General features: G+C 36.7%; 1 protein-coding gene across 3 annotated transcripts in view; it reads right to left on the bottom strand.

The window, feature by feature from the left end:
* Positions 1 to 10015, bottom strand: part of LOC109090352 (aryl hydrocarbon receptor nuclear translocator-like protein 1) — a 29888-nt gene extending 19873 nt beyond the window's left edge. The window contains exons 1-4 of one of the 3 annotated variants that reach the window (XM_042761055.1): positions 9886 to 10015; positions 7690 to 7740; positions 2503 to 2588; positions 1641 to 1701 (exon numbers count right to left, since the gene is read on the bottom strand). The gene's annotated coding sequence lies outside the window, so the exon portion shown is untranslated. Of the gene's footprint in view, positions 1 to 1640; positions 2589 to 7689; positions 7741 to 9435; positions 9487 to 9885 lie in introns of all 3 variants that reach the window. The other 2 variants (XM_042761056.1, XM_042761054.1) reach the window with 2 other exon arrangements.
* Positions 10016 to 15501: the final 5486 nt, after the last annotated feature.

Below are 15501 nucleotides of genomic sequence, written 5' to 3'. Positions count from 1 at the left end.
ACAAATTCTTATTTATTTTTTTAATCTCGAAAATAACCTAAGTTTTGACATGTAAAATGTAAAACAAAATGTTATGGCCTAAAATGGACCTCATACAGCCTGTTGTATCATATCTGATGCACAAATGTTTAAGGCATGATCAAAACCTGTTGTACAAAATCTTCTACATGCATTCTGTCATCTGATTGATAGTTTATACTTTTTTATTAAACAAAATGCCTTTTAGCATAACAGTAACTTTATTTTAAGGACCAATTCTTATATTAAATAGTTGCTTATTAGCAAGCATATTACTAGCATACTGGCTGTTTATTAGTACTTATTGAAGCACATATGAATGCCTTATTCTGCACGAGCTATAGTAGATCCCTTAATCCTACCCAAAACCTAAACGTAACAACTACCTAACTATTAATAAGCAAAATTGGGCAACACTTTGGAAGTTTTTGAGGGAAAACTCTTAATAGTGAATATGTGTTCCCTATTCTAAATTGTTACCAGTATAACTGTAAAAATGACCACCTTAAGGTCATGGTACGCATTGATTTCTGCTGTGAAATCTTTACTGGTTTGTGGAAAGTAAATAAACAAATAATTGTATTTTGTTAGTATTTCAAGATAGACACTGACTGGACTGAAGCAACTTGGGTTTACTTTATTATCCGTACATCATTTTTAGAAAAACTGTGTTAAATGAGGGTACCAAATATGTTACATTAGGCTTTTCAAGACCATTTATTTGTATATCTCTGAAATGTCACCGTATTGCATTGCAATACAATACAAAGTTTTTTTTTTTTTTTTTTTTTTTTTATAAAACTATACATTTAAATATCATCTTACTAAGACATTTTTGGGAGATACAGAGTGACAATTGATAAATATGCATTTTTTAAGTAGTAATTTGCATATTTTTCCTCCTTGAATTTGAGCTCCAAATTGTCCTACATCATACTATATAAGCAATAAAAGAATAATTTATTAAATATGATACTCAACATAAAACACAAAGGCAAGGGTTATTTATTTGTTTATTTATTGTCTAAAGGTTCAGTAACTGTTCTATTTCAAAACATTTGCTTTTGCTTTTTAATATGCAGACAAAATATTTAACTACTTTTTAATAAACCACACACACAAAAAAAGGAAATATATAGAACAATGAACAGAGAAAATGGCTTTTACATGAAATATTTACGTAAACCTAATAAGCAAGCAATACAAAAAAAAAAATTTGACATAAATGTCTTAACTGCATCATTTCACATTATATGCAGAGACATAACCCCATAACCCCTTGAGTACCACATTTGTAGCTGAAATCAATTAGGTGGACACTTATGATATTGCTTAGCTTTTCAACACAGTCTGCTTTTTTCATCTTGAAATACAAAAAGCTACATCTTTTTTATTACATATTATTGTTGTAAGTCACTCAATTCCCAGAATCAATCTGTCACAGACTTGTCATATTATCAGTGTCCCTCTATACTTGTCTGTAAGCTTCACGTTTCATGATGCAAATTACAGGCATGAATAGAAGCAGACAGGTGTCAGTCTGACCTGTAACTGTAAAGAAAACAGATACATAATTGAATGTGGGCCGCTGGTGGCATGGAGAGATTCAGGGTGTTACATACCAGGTTTTGACTGGGTGTCACGGCACCCTGGATCTGTCAGGTCACCTGGTTCAAGTGTCAGCTGGTGAAAAGTAGGGCAAAGATTAAGTCAAGGGGAATTAGAGTCTGAGAAGAGTCATTGCCTTATGACAGTAATAAGAAGCACTGAAGCCTGATCTTGATTAAAATTCTCTACATTTACACATCATGCACCCCAATGACATTTGGGGTGCATGGGACTTCCTAGCAACCACCTAGGATACATTTGCAACCACATAGGGTCTAAAATAGGCAAGAACCATTCATATTTAATAAAAATCAAAACAAAAAATTGCTCTATAGATGACATGAACATAACCTCTTGAACTTTCAACAGGTTATAAAATGTTTTTGCTTTGTCAAAAGTATAATTTTAGCATAACAGATGTAATGGCTATTACATCAAAGCAAATTTATCTAGGTCTAAAAATATTTATAATGCATATAGGTCATTTAACAATGTATAACACCATATTAATTTATCTAAATATTACCCTGAATTGATAAGCTAGCTAGTTTATTTATTTATTTATTTTATTTATTTATTTTTAATGGCTGCTATGGGGCAAAGTAAGCCAACTTTTGTTGGGTAAATTGAGCCAGCATTTTAACTTACCCCATAAGGCACTGAAGTTAAGTTAAAATACTATTATTTTAAAATATATATATAGTTTATTTGACAGGACAGCAAATCCTTCTCTGATAAGAACCAGAATGTGCTTTTCATCACCTTATAATAAAATTGTCACAATCCCCAGTCACTAGTTCATTCACTATCCTCAGTCACTAGCCCAGTCCACTGGGAACTACATTTCCCAGCATCCCAGCACGAATGAGGACTTACCCTGCTACTTCCTTGGATACTTACCTGTCTTCAGTCAGTCTTCAGTTCCTGTCTTCACTAAGCATTCACTGCACACCGGCCAGCACCTGCAACAAACAGAGTACTGTTTATGCTCAAGCTAAGTGCTTTCTAGTGATGGCGAAGTAAGCCGTTTGAACCAATGAAGCCTTCAACACAATTGTATCTGAAAAAGGTTCACTACTCGAAGCTTTTCAACATGGTTTATGTTGTGGCTGTCTAGTGGTCATAAAAATGAATAACACCTTCCAAATTGCTGTGTTCCATTTCAGCTGCTGCCTGGTTTCACATCTGATTCTACAACTGATTCTTTGTTTTATTTTATTTGAATAAAAGTGGTCAAATATTGTGTATAAATGTTAAACATTAAATTAAACAAATTCATAAATTAAATCAGTGATCTGTCTATTTTGCCTCAGTCCTGTTATTTCATAGGCAAAGGTCATTTGAGCTTAATATTTAATTACGATATTGGGGTTGGGGACAATGCGCTGAGGTTCACGTGGTTTGAACTAGATACTAAAGCAGTCACGTGGTTTTCAGACGAACAAAGCTTCAAATGACATAAATAACATGCTTTTGGCAAAACTAATCAAGCTCTGATACAATATTTTGATGAGCAGTGTGTTGTTTTTTTATTACAAGCTTCGGAGCTTCCGTGTTGAGCATATCATCACTAGTGCTTTCTATCCTCATTGAATTATATACTCACCTCTTTAACATGCAGCTTCTCTGAAATACCTATGAATAAAGACTTTGTTGTTGATATTACCTCTGAGACATCTCCTTCTGCACTTGTGTCAGAAGACCAGACCGATTCCGACAACTATGGACACCCTATCCTCTAACCCTGTGAATTTGCTCCTCTCCATTTTCCAAGATGGCTGTCCAATTGAGGATAATGTTGAGGAATTTCTTGATATTTCCTATAAGGTACCATGGAGTGATGATACCCTGAAGACAATCTTCAGGTGTGGATAAAACAATGATCTGTTTCAACAGATACCGGCATCAGGTAACCGACTGCCCTGTGGATAAAACTGTAAGCCCCACATCTTCTGTCTCTGCTGCAACAGCTTTCAATATAGTCACAGCAAGTGCTTCCATATTCCTTTGGGCGAGGAAGGCTATCTCAAACAGCACAGCTTTGGTGGCAAAGCTTGCGGATCCACCTATCATCTCCATCAAGATGTCTCTGAAGATGAATTCCACACTGCAGTGCTCATGTCCAGAATCCAAACCCAATCAACAATCATGAATTCATTCCAGTGAGTAACAGTCCCAAATCTACTCCTAAAAGTGTAATTTCCAAATCTGTTCAAAGAAATAATTTTTTCATGCTAGTTTCTGAAAATTAAGTTATGGAGTATGTAATTCCTGAACTTAACAAAGTGAAGCTCGCTCCAGAGTCTGAACCAGCCATAGAGTTCTATCTGGCCCTAGAATCCAGTCACAAACCCGTTCCAGCCCCAGGGTTCAGTTCTGAGCTAGCTCTAGACCAGTTCAGTTATAATTCCATTCCAGCTCCAGAATCTTCTTCAATCCATGAGCCAGCTCCAGAGTCTGACCTCAGACTTCAGTGCTTCACTTCACCCCTGCCCAAAGGAGAAAGCAGAGGAAGAAGAAACAGTCTTGTACCAGGCTAGCCTCTGACCACAGTCCAGTGTCAGCTCCAGCTAAGGAGCACAGTACAGAGATGGCTCCATTCCCGGAGTTCGGTCACAAGTCTGCTCCAGCCCTCAAATTCAGTAAAGAGTCCACTCCAGAACGCTCTCCAGAATCTGCTCCAGTGTTGGCGCCAACCCATGTGTCCACTCCAGTATCGGCTCCAACCACTGAGCACAGTACAGAGATGGCTCCATTCCCGGAGTTCAGTATCGAGTCCACTCCAGTCTCAGTGATCTGTATCGAGCCCATTCTGGCCCCAGAACTCAGTGTCAAGGTCGTTACTTTCTCTAAATCTAAATGGAAGCCCACTCTAACCCCCGATTTGGCATTGGAGCCAGCTCATACCTTTGTAATAACTCATCATTTAATTCCTGTCCTAAAGACTGTATGAGAATTCCTTCCAGATTGTAAACCTACTCCAGAGCACAGCCCTGGGATGGCTCCGGCCACTGACCAAAGTCCCATGATGGCTCCAGTCCCTGAGCAGAGTCCAGTGATGGCCCCAGCCCTTATCCCTAGTTCTGTGCCTGCTCTCATCCCCGAGCTCAGCCCAGTGCCTGCTCTTGTCCCAGAGCTCAGCCTAGTAACCTTTCAACCACCAGAAACCTCAATTAACAGGGCGACCAAGTCAAAATCTCCAGCAATCATGATTGCTAGACCTGAGTCTCCTGAGGTCATATAGCCCTTAGGCAAGCACCCTATCAGCCTGGAAGATTTAAAGTCCCTTCTGTCACTGATTGTTATCCCTATTATGGCAGTAGACATACTGTGTGTTTGGACCGCACACTGCCCTACCACCCATACACAACTGCAAATGAAATTGCCCAGTTTGCCTGTCTCCAGTGTCCCGGCCACAGCGGCCAATGGAATCTCCTGTTCTCCTATCTCCTGTCTGTCGAGACTGGCCCTCCAGACGCCTGTCTCTTAGCCAGCCCTCAAGATGGTCCCAAATCAGCCGGCCATCCACACAGTCCCAAGTCAGACATCCTCCCAGGACATGGCCACTGAGGCTATTGCTTACCTCTCTGTGCTTTATATTCCAGTCCATCCAGTTCTGCTTCGGCACCATCTCCGCTGCTGTGGTGGTGGTCTGCTCCACCGTGGAGATCTTCAGTTCCATCTACATTGGTTTGGTGGTCATCTGCTCCACCATGGGAATCCTTAGTCCTGTCTACACTGCTCTGGTGGGCATCTGCTCCACCATGGGAATCTCTTTTGTTCTGCCATGGTGGTCTTTGGCTCTGTGTCGGAGGGATTTAGCTCCATCTGCGGCGCCTTGTAGGCTTCCTGCTCGGCTGGCTCCGCCCTGGCTCAAATTATCCTGGTTTCACCTCCCTCTACTCCCCAGTTGGGCCTGTTTTTGTGTGAGGTCACATCCTCTGGGAGGGGGGAGTTCTGTCACAATCCCCAGTCACCAGTCCATTCACTATCCTCTATCACAGTTCTCAGTCATCAGTCCATTCATTATCCTCAGTCACTAGCCCAGTCCACTGGGAAATACATTTCCCAGCATCCCTTCTGGTCAACTCTTTCTCTCATTCAGCTATCACCACACCTACCATAGATGATCTAATCAAGCCCTGTACAAAAGCAGTTACTCTCCATTTCTTCCTTGTCTGGCCTCATCTCCCCGCGAATGAGGACTTACCCTGCTACTTTCTTGGATACTTTCCTGTCTTCAGTCAGTCTTCAGTTCCTTCACCTGCAACAAACTGTTTATGCTCAAGCTAAGTGTTTTCTATCTTCATTGCATTATATATTCACCCGTTTACCACTCTGCTTCTCTGAAATGGCTGTGAATAAACACTTTGTTGTTGACATAACTTCTCCTTCTGTACATGTGTCACATATCTTTTATGTGTATATACAGTATATGTGTGTGTGTGTGTGTGTGTGTGTGTGTGTGTGTGTGTATATATATATATATATATATATATATATATATATATATATATATATATATATATATATATATATATATATATATATAAACTGTTAACAGCTTTTAAAGATATATATAATACAGTGCTCTGAAAAACATAAATCAAATGATCCAAATCAACCACAAGATCATATCAAGACGATGTAGGTTACATGAACAGAGAGGAAACCAAAGGCATAGCATTTGAAGGTCGTAGAGGAAAGGAAACAAGCAGAAGTTCACAAAAGCGGCAATGAATGTAGGTCACTTGAGTAAGTCTGATCACTTACAAGATGTTATTATCCTTCTTAAAAAGACAGGAAAAGGTCTAATGTGTTTTATGTTGATTACGGTTTTCTTGAACAAAATGACTAAATTATATTGAATAATTTGGTATTTAGGAAGCCCAACATCTGACCAATTCACCTCACAGTCCATGATCAAAATATCAAAGTCGGAGAACATACAAAGTTCTCAATTTAAAGGTATTATAATAGGCATATCATATGAACATAGGCATCATTAGTTGAAGCATAAAATAATAACAGTTTAAAATAGTTCAGTTCACTGTTTAATGATGTCCAAAACACAGCTTCATGCAACAGTTTATTAAAATTCTGTTATCATTTACTTACCTTCATTCTTGTGATAATTTTGTGTTACAGAATGCCAGACTCAGAGATGAGAATAGATACGACATTACATATTAAAAATGGCTCATATTGCTATTGCTGTGACCCTTAAGTTTTTTACATGTCAAATCCTTTTATTTTGGTGGAATGTTGGTGAAATGCTGTAAACTAGTATCTACAAAAAGTTTAAAATTATGGGAATGCCATTGTAAATAAAGTGAACTAAGTACACATTCCATACCCAAATGCACATTAACCATAAAGCACTTGCAGAGATTACGTTTTTTAAACAACATTTACTATGAACCGAGCCTCCAAACACCATGTAAATTAACACAGTTTTGCTCTTCACTCTAAAACATGCAAAGACTTTATACATATTTAGTTAAATTGCAGCATTTAATTTGATAATCATGATTCGATAAAACATATATTTGTATTTCAGATTACTTGTGTAGCCCAATTAGTCTTATTAGTGAGCTTTTTTTATCAGCAAATGAGCCTCCTGCAGTTCCCTCACAAACCAACGTTTGGGAAACCCTGCTTTAGAACATGTACATTGGGATGTACATTTTACATTCCAATTCTCATTAGTGTAATACACCTTTTTTAATTAAAAAGGATTAAAGGCAGTACAAGAAATGATACCATGAGGAATAAACACTTAAAAATGTACACATAAATCTTTTGCCAGTAATGAGAATAAGCTTACAGTAAATTAAATTTAATGGACCCTTCAGATAGACAGACAGATAGATAGATAGATAGATAGACAGATAGATAGATAGATAGATAGATAGATTTATTGACTGATTGATTGATCATTCAAAAATCATTCAGTGACTTAAGGGTGAGTAAATAATGAGATATGTTTATTGCTGGATGAGCTATCCCTTTAAATTTGTTGGGGACATTAATTCCACACACTGTTTCCTAATATCCACGTACCTCAAAAAACAGCACTGGCTTCTGTGGAAATACACAAAACAGGCACTGGACCTAAGAGAGCACAGGCCATAGACAGATGCAGGGGCAGGGAAAACAAAAAGAAAGAGCATATGAACATTGGTAAAGCAGCATTGTTCCACCGAACCTCAGTGCTGATTGAATGAGGAGCCATTGGTAGTATCGGCTGTTATGATGAGTAATGTCTGTGCCTGCAGGGACAGCAGATGGGTTCTGTGCACATGCTGTACAATTAGCAGAGGATCATGGGAGGACAGAGACTCAGAGTCCGGCTGGACGCACTGCAAGATGATTAACTGTATCATCGCCACCCAGAGCAGCAGATGCGTGAAGCCTGTTAGACAGGTGTCACAGTGCACTCTGATGCAGCACACTGCCTTGCACATAATCAGGTGTCTTGGAGCATGAGAACCAGGCTGATTACTGATGCTGAATAAGATTTATCAGTGAAGATTGTGGGGAAGATTTTTCAGTGTCTATCTATCGTTACCTAGATCTTTCTCACAGAATTACTCGCTGCTAAGACTTCCTGTTGTACTGTTACTGTACACTATTTCTCAGATAATTAGACACATATGAAACCAATGTTTCCCATGATCTTAAAATCCTTAATTGAAATTCTTAAAATAAGTCTTAAAATTTTGATCTAAAGGCTTAATGATAAAATATCTGAAATTAGTTTAGCACTTTTTAGTCACGAAACAGTATTCCCATGAGCATTTTATCCTTCTATTTTTGTCTTTATGTATGTATGCATGCATTTAAGAAATGCCTTTTTTATTCAGCAAGGATGCATTATGTGGATTAAAAGACAACTATATTATTATATATTCTATTCCATATAAATACTGTTATTTTCATTTTTTAAATCAAAGAAAATTAATGTATGAAAATTAATGAAAAGAAAAAAAAAAAATATCAATTGATATCTGTAATATTACTAGGCTCTGATAAGTAGATCAAATTTGAACATTCTGGCTCCAACATCTTTCAACAAAATTAAGTCAGTTGCTTATAACTGAGCTCAAGGTTGTGCTTTAATATTTTACATCGGACATTAAGAAGATTGAGAATAAATGTTTACATTTTAATATGTTTAACATTTTTGTTTTTTAGTCACTACATTATTCCCATACACGTACATTACAGTTTTGGGTCAATAAGATTTTTTATTTCTTTTTTAATTATTACTTTTATTCAGTAAGGACCACAAAATATTAAATTATTATTAATTATTATTATTATTATTAAAACGACAATTATTACAAATTTTATGCATGTGTTTATGACCCTCAACAATACTTGAATGCACCTCTGATACTTAAAACATAGTTTACTAGTACTAGTTTATTAGTTTACAACTAATTTTGCTTCAATATTTTACATTAGACATTAAAGGGGGAACTAACAATTCCAAAAAAAAAAAAAAAAAAAACTTCACATGAAACTCTTTTTTTTTTTTTTTATGCACATACAGTTGAATGACTAAACATGTTAAATGCACATTAATCCCCAAAACACCTGAAACTAATACTTGTTCTTGTCTCTGATGCCCAATGATCCCCTAAAATGCTCCACAAGCCAATGAAGGTTACAAATGCAACAGCTGTGCGCCTGATGCTCAGTGATGCTGAATGATGAAAAATGATGCTGCAAGCGCCAATAATGCTATAAAATGTTGCCTGGGTAACGTTAGTCAGCTAGTTGGATTCTAGATAGAGAGCTTACAGTGTCCTGACTCCTGCCACACCGCACCGGGACGTGTCGTGCATACCGTCACTTGTAAAAAAAGGTTTTATTTAAAACATTTTTCTTTTTCATCAGAAATATGTCACTGTAATTACCGTTATGATTCTAAATTAACGCATTAACTTCTTACTCCAAGACACTTGACCTCATATAACCTGACATGGATTTTAAAGAGAAGCGCGAGTGTGAAGCAAATGTTTCTGTAGTAACTGTTACTAATTTTGTAAGCACCACCGTGACAGAAATATTACATTTTGAGAATGTGGGAAATGATTGTTGCCTCGTACCCGGTCGAGATCTTTAAAAACTTAAATGTAGCCTATCTCGCGGTGATTAGGAAATTAATTAACAAGTCGTGCAGCGGTATTTACATATAAACAACAGACAGCACAGTTCAGCGTGTTTATAAGCCAAACATGTCTTACTTACATGAAGAAGGCAGAAAAGCGCATGTATGATCAGGCGAATATGGACGGCTGAATGTAGTATCATTATACAGTCTCTATGACCTACTTTCCTCTCGTTCTAATAACTACAAGACCAATAACCTACTTATTGAGCCAATGGCATTACAATGTAGACTAAGCGATGAGTCCTTTGTCCAATCAGAAAACGTTTTACGTATCTAACAGCCAATCAGAAAACACGGGGAATAAGCGTAGCCAATAGGAATTTGCCGAAATATTCCGCAGCTTTATAAACAGTAAACAAAGTGCTAGTGGTGAATTCCGAAAAAACGCTACCTCGTTTGTATGTCAGGCAAATTATTATTAATTAAGTTAAATAAACGCTAAGTGCTCTTTAGGGGCAGGCGTGCTGTTATCGTTTTATAGTTCACAAAAAAATAAAATAAATTAATTAAATCAAATTAAAAAGCTCACGCTCGTTTTACAACATCACAAGCAATCACTTGCACATGTTAACCATTGGATGGCGCAAAAACATAACAATGGCATTTTGGTGCCACTTGATGGAGCCACAGCCAGAGCACCCCTGTGAGGTCACTGGATTCAGTTTGTAGTAATTCAGGGTGTGGAGAAGAAGGCAAAGAAAACAATCATTTATTAGTTTTGATTTTTTCTTGGATGGGCTGCATAGCTACAATCTGTGACTGTGCAAAGAATGGAAGCCACAGAGATGTCAGCTTCTCAACAGCCATTCATTAAACTGACTTTCAGTCGGATTAGTATATCACACGCTACATGACACACAGAATCATGTCTGCATGATTACTGAGGTAACACAGGGTGGGCAGCAAAGACCGCGTAAAAAATTTATTTACAATTTTAAAGCTAAATGGAATAATGTAATGAAAGCACTAAAGAAATCACCTGATTCTATTAATACCTATACTTTAGCTTATTAATATTATAGTAAGATAAATGGCAAAATGCTAAACAGTAGATGGGCTTTGTTCATCTTCATGATGTATTAGTCTGACCCTAAAGGATGGAAAAGCCTGGGGACATTTCAAATGTGTTTAGTGGGCGCACTGAATCCCCTGGGGATTTTTGTATTCCCAGTAAATAAGGCTGTACTCTAAAGAGTTGTCCACAGGGGTCAGTTGCATAAAATGCTTAGACTAGTCTTACAAGTTGCAGGCAGCTAATTTTTTAAGTCAGTTACATAAAAATATAGTATATTTTGAATACTAATTAACCCTTGGCTACCTGCTAGTTGGTCAGACTAGTTCTGCACTGTATTAACCCTGTAAAGCCTGACATATGAAATAATAGTCTGTTTTATATATATATATATATATAACTGTTTTGAAACTTAACAGTTTATTGAACTTTTTAGACAAAATAAAAAAAGGAAAACATTGAGTGTCATATCATATTTGATACATCAGGCTTTTATAGTTCATATAGGATGATATAGGAGAATATGGAGCTCATACTCGAGAATTTCATTCAGAGGCACAAACTGAGCAACAATTTGCAATTTTGATGCAGTTGCTGATATTTAAATGGCCAAAAAAAAAAAATGAAATTCTGATAGCTTATAATATGAATCAATGAGATCTTTATAACAGACTACTTTCATAAAATGCATATAAATGTAAATTGTCACTCTTAATCTCCCAATAATATGTATTAGTAAGATGAAACCTGTACAAAGACATCTGAAAACCAGTCAAGGTGACACAGTGAAAATGTTGCACTGCTTTAATTGACAAAGTCACGGCTGAAGGAAAATGACTGAAATGGTTCTCGTTTCAGTCACATTATGGCCGTTCTGTGTGGTGTTGTTTGCTTGGCACCGTGTGTGATCGGTCGGTGACAGCTCCTTTTCAAGGAACAGAAAAGAAAAGTGATTGGTGAGCAAACAGGGCCTTTCTTGTCAGACATGAAGACTGTATAAAGAGAGGGAGGACATCCACTCACATAGCTGTGTCTGAATGAACATTTTCACTGAAAAATCTCTGACATGACAAACACGTGAAGTTCAAATTGTTCACATGTAACATGTGAACAGTAAAACGCAAAGTTACTAAACTGCAGTAAAACAAAGCAATCGTTGGCTAATAAGTCAAGGTTTCTTGTGTAAATGCTTCACTTGTATGTTCTTCAGTAAAGTTAAAGGCCACTGCTGGCAGTACTTTGATACAGAAAAACAAACATGCAGGCAAGTGGATGAGGAATGAGCCAGAGGAATGTACTCTGGATGGCAAACATCCCAGCCTTGTTGAATAAGCCCTCCTGATATGACTCATAGAGCATTTCAACTCTTCTGTGTGTGAAACTGCATGTATGGCCGCATGAGCAAATAATACATATTCAAACATAAACATTTAAAACATATAAAACATTTCAGAAAATGAAAATAAATCTGTTCCTGCCACAGGATATATATATTTTTTAATAAGACTTAATTTTGTTAAAGAAAGAAACATGAATATGTTACCAACAAGGCTCAATCAGAGTTAGAGGATAAAACACCCCCTTTATATTTGAGGAGCTAAGACATTTTAACACTATGTTACTTTCCGGTAAACATAATCTATGAGATCTGACATCATTCAACTAAACTCCTCAAGATACACCACATTCAAGTATGTTTTATTTCAGAAATATCTGTATTATAATATTTTCCTCAGAGGTTGTTTCTGACACTACTTTGTCATCTCCCCACAGGCATCTGTTTAACAAAAGCAAGTTGCACATATTGTATTCCATAAGTATTTTAAGGATGAAAGTTTGTTACTGCCACATCTAACCGGAATATAATGGAATAGAGCTCATGACATCTTATTTTCAAACACACTTCAGAAGAAACACAATCCTTACAAATTGGGATAGAATAGGAATCGCTGAGACCAATATCATTTCTGTTTTAGAGGAAGAAGAGTATCACATTCTGACCTTGTTAGGAGATACATGCATAAAGTGTTTCTACCGGCGCATTTTAAACAAAGCAGATAGGCTAAAGAAACTAGCTGAGAACTAGCTTTGAGAAACTATCTCTGAGAAAAAGAAACGATGAAGTAAAACAGGGTGGAACACACACACACACACACACACACACACACACACACACACACATATATACATTCAGTGCTGTGGTTTGTCCATTAGTTATTTTATGCCTCCTATATACCAACTTTCCCATGCACATAAGGCAGTCTGTACTCCAGATGAAGCGGTTGTGCTCTCTATGCGAGTTCTCATGCGAGGATCAATGAGATCAGCTGGAATCTTGAGGATCCTTTTAGAGACATTCCCCATCGGTTTCTTTAATGAGTGTGTCGGAAGTAATGAGAGCGGCACATACATACCATCTGAGAAGGTTACAATGTAATTATTTCTCTACCACCAAACCTGTGGAAAAAAATAAAAACAGTACACAATATCTGAGTTCAGTGTTTAAAGTTTAATTTAGTGGCTCTGTTAAATTAACCCTTTATCTGTATCTCTATTAGACCCTACATCTCTATTAGAGCTGAATTAACACTGCCAAGTTTGTTGAGTACTGCAGTGGATTTTTGGACATGGTGTCGCACTGTTAAAAAATAGCTCCATCATGTCCCAAGATACCTGACTGAAAGATTCTAGTAATCCTGAAGCCCTTGACAACCTTAGTTCATGTGTGTTTATCCGGGGTTGGAGCTAAACTCTGCAGGACAGTGGCCTTCCAGGAGCAGGACTGGCTACCCCTGCCCTAAAGGAACATGATAATGGTAGAAAGAAAGAAAGAAAGAAAGAAAGAAAGAAAGAAAGAAAGAAAGAAAGAAAGAAAGAAAGAAAGAAAGAAAGAAAGAAAGAAAGTTAAACTGAATGCTTTTGCATTCTGCTGAAAACTTTGTGTTTTGGGGGAACACAATATTTTTGCGAGAGAATGATTTGGAAGAGAATTTATTGAAATTTAATTTTTCTTTCCATCACTAAACTGCAATTGCACTGCAGTATAACATTTAAGCATTGCATTTTTAAAGCACTTCAACTGTAGCATTGCATTTACTATATAATGCAGGACAAACAATTTCATTTGTTATTTCATTGCTATAATAATGCGATCACATTACGGCAGTTAATTTTTGTAAGGCTATTGCAACAGTGAAGCTTGCCGTCACTTCTGCAGCATAAACAGGTCTCTGAGTATAAAAAAATTGCATTTTCGGTTGCAGTTAGTCAACTTATATTCAATGCAATTTTGTTCTCCTTGCTTGTCAAGTAACATCAGTCCATTCCTGACAATTTAATAGCCTTTGCTAATTTGTGGAATGTGTCACTTTTCTGTGTCATCTTGCTAAACTGCTGCTGTGTCACTAATACAGCCGGGCACTGAAGAGAGCTGCTTTTCATTAACACCCTGCCAAACCACCAGAGTCCTACAGGGGGCCAATCAGCAATGGCAATGGGATGACCTGCTCAAGCACACTTCACCTGAATCAGTGACTGTTACGGGGCCCTTAAAACTGGAGGCAGGAGGCTTTCCGAATGCTTTGTTTCTGAGAGCAGAAAGATCAGAGGCCCACAGCAAAGTGTCCTCAGGAATTACGCTGGGCTCCACCTCATTAGACGTCGCTGTTTGAGAGTAATGACAGGTGTACCGGGGCCCTGCTGTGGACTTTGACCCCATTCACAGTGTGGGACAGCAAAGTCTCAACCATAGTAGATTTTCACCTTTGTAAAATTGCAGTTTGTGGATGGGGCAGGGCCATGGAGGGAAACGCTACAAAAAAAAAAAACAGAAAAAAAAATTATATTGAACACCTTCTCTGTTAATATAGAAGTTAACACTTGATTGAAGTGCATCAGACAGGGGTTGGTAAAGTTCTTACACTATAAGAAAAGCATACTGATAAAGCATAATCTAAAACTGAATAGTGTTATTTAACATAACCCCAATCATAGTTAATAATTTCAGTGATTGTTCTACTAAGTGAAATGAAGATGAACAGTGAATGAATACATTCTCTACTGTTCAAACGTTTGGGGTCGATAATATTTTTTGGTTTGATTTTGAAAGAATTGTCTTATATGCATACAGTAAAAACTATAATATTGTGAAATATTATTACAATTTAAAATGACTCTTTTCTGTTTGAAATGTAAATTTTAAAATGTAATTTTGTTTCTGTGATGGAAAAGCTGAATTTTCAGCATCATTACTCCAGTCTTCGGTGTCACATGATCCTTCAGAAATCATTCTAATATGCTAATTTGGTGCTAAAGAAACATTTTACTATTTTAATCATATATCATATATGTGCTAATATTCTATTCTATTCTATTATATTACAGTATATTAAAATTTTGTATTTTATATATATATATATATATATATATATATATATATATATATATATATATATATAAAATATTATATATATATATTACTGTATTACTACATTTTTAAAGAGCCCACCCCCATCTTCATTCAGTCATTTAGAAAATTATTAGCAAACCACTTCTTAACAAGCTACAAAAAATATCCTTAATATCCATACATGAGTTTCACAACAAAGTTTAATACTTAAAGTTAAGGATTTGTTGAAATCTTTTACCCAATGTATGAATAATAATTCTTGCCTGAACAAGC

Source organism: Cyprinus carpio, chromosome A7, assembly GCF_018340385.1.
Source record: "Cyprinus carpio isolate SPL01 chromosome A7, ASM1834038v1, whole genome shotgun sequence".
Classification (NCBI taxonomy): domain Eukaryota; kingdom Metazoa; phylum Chordata; class Actinopteri; order Cypriniformes; family Cyprinidae; genus Cyprinus; species Cyprinus carpio.
This window is presented reverse-complemented; position numbering and strand designations above follow the sequence as displayed.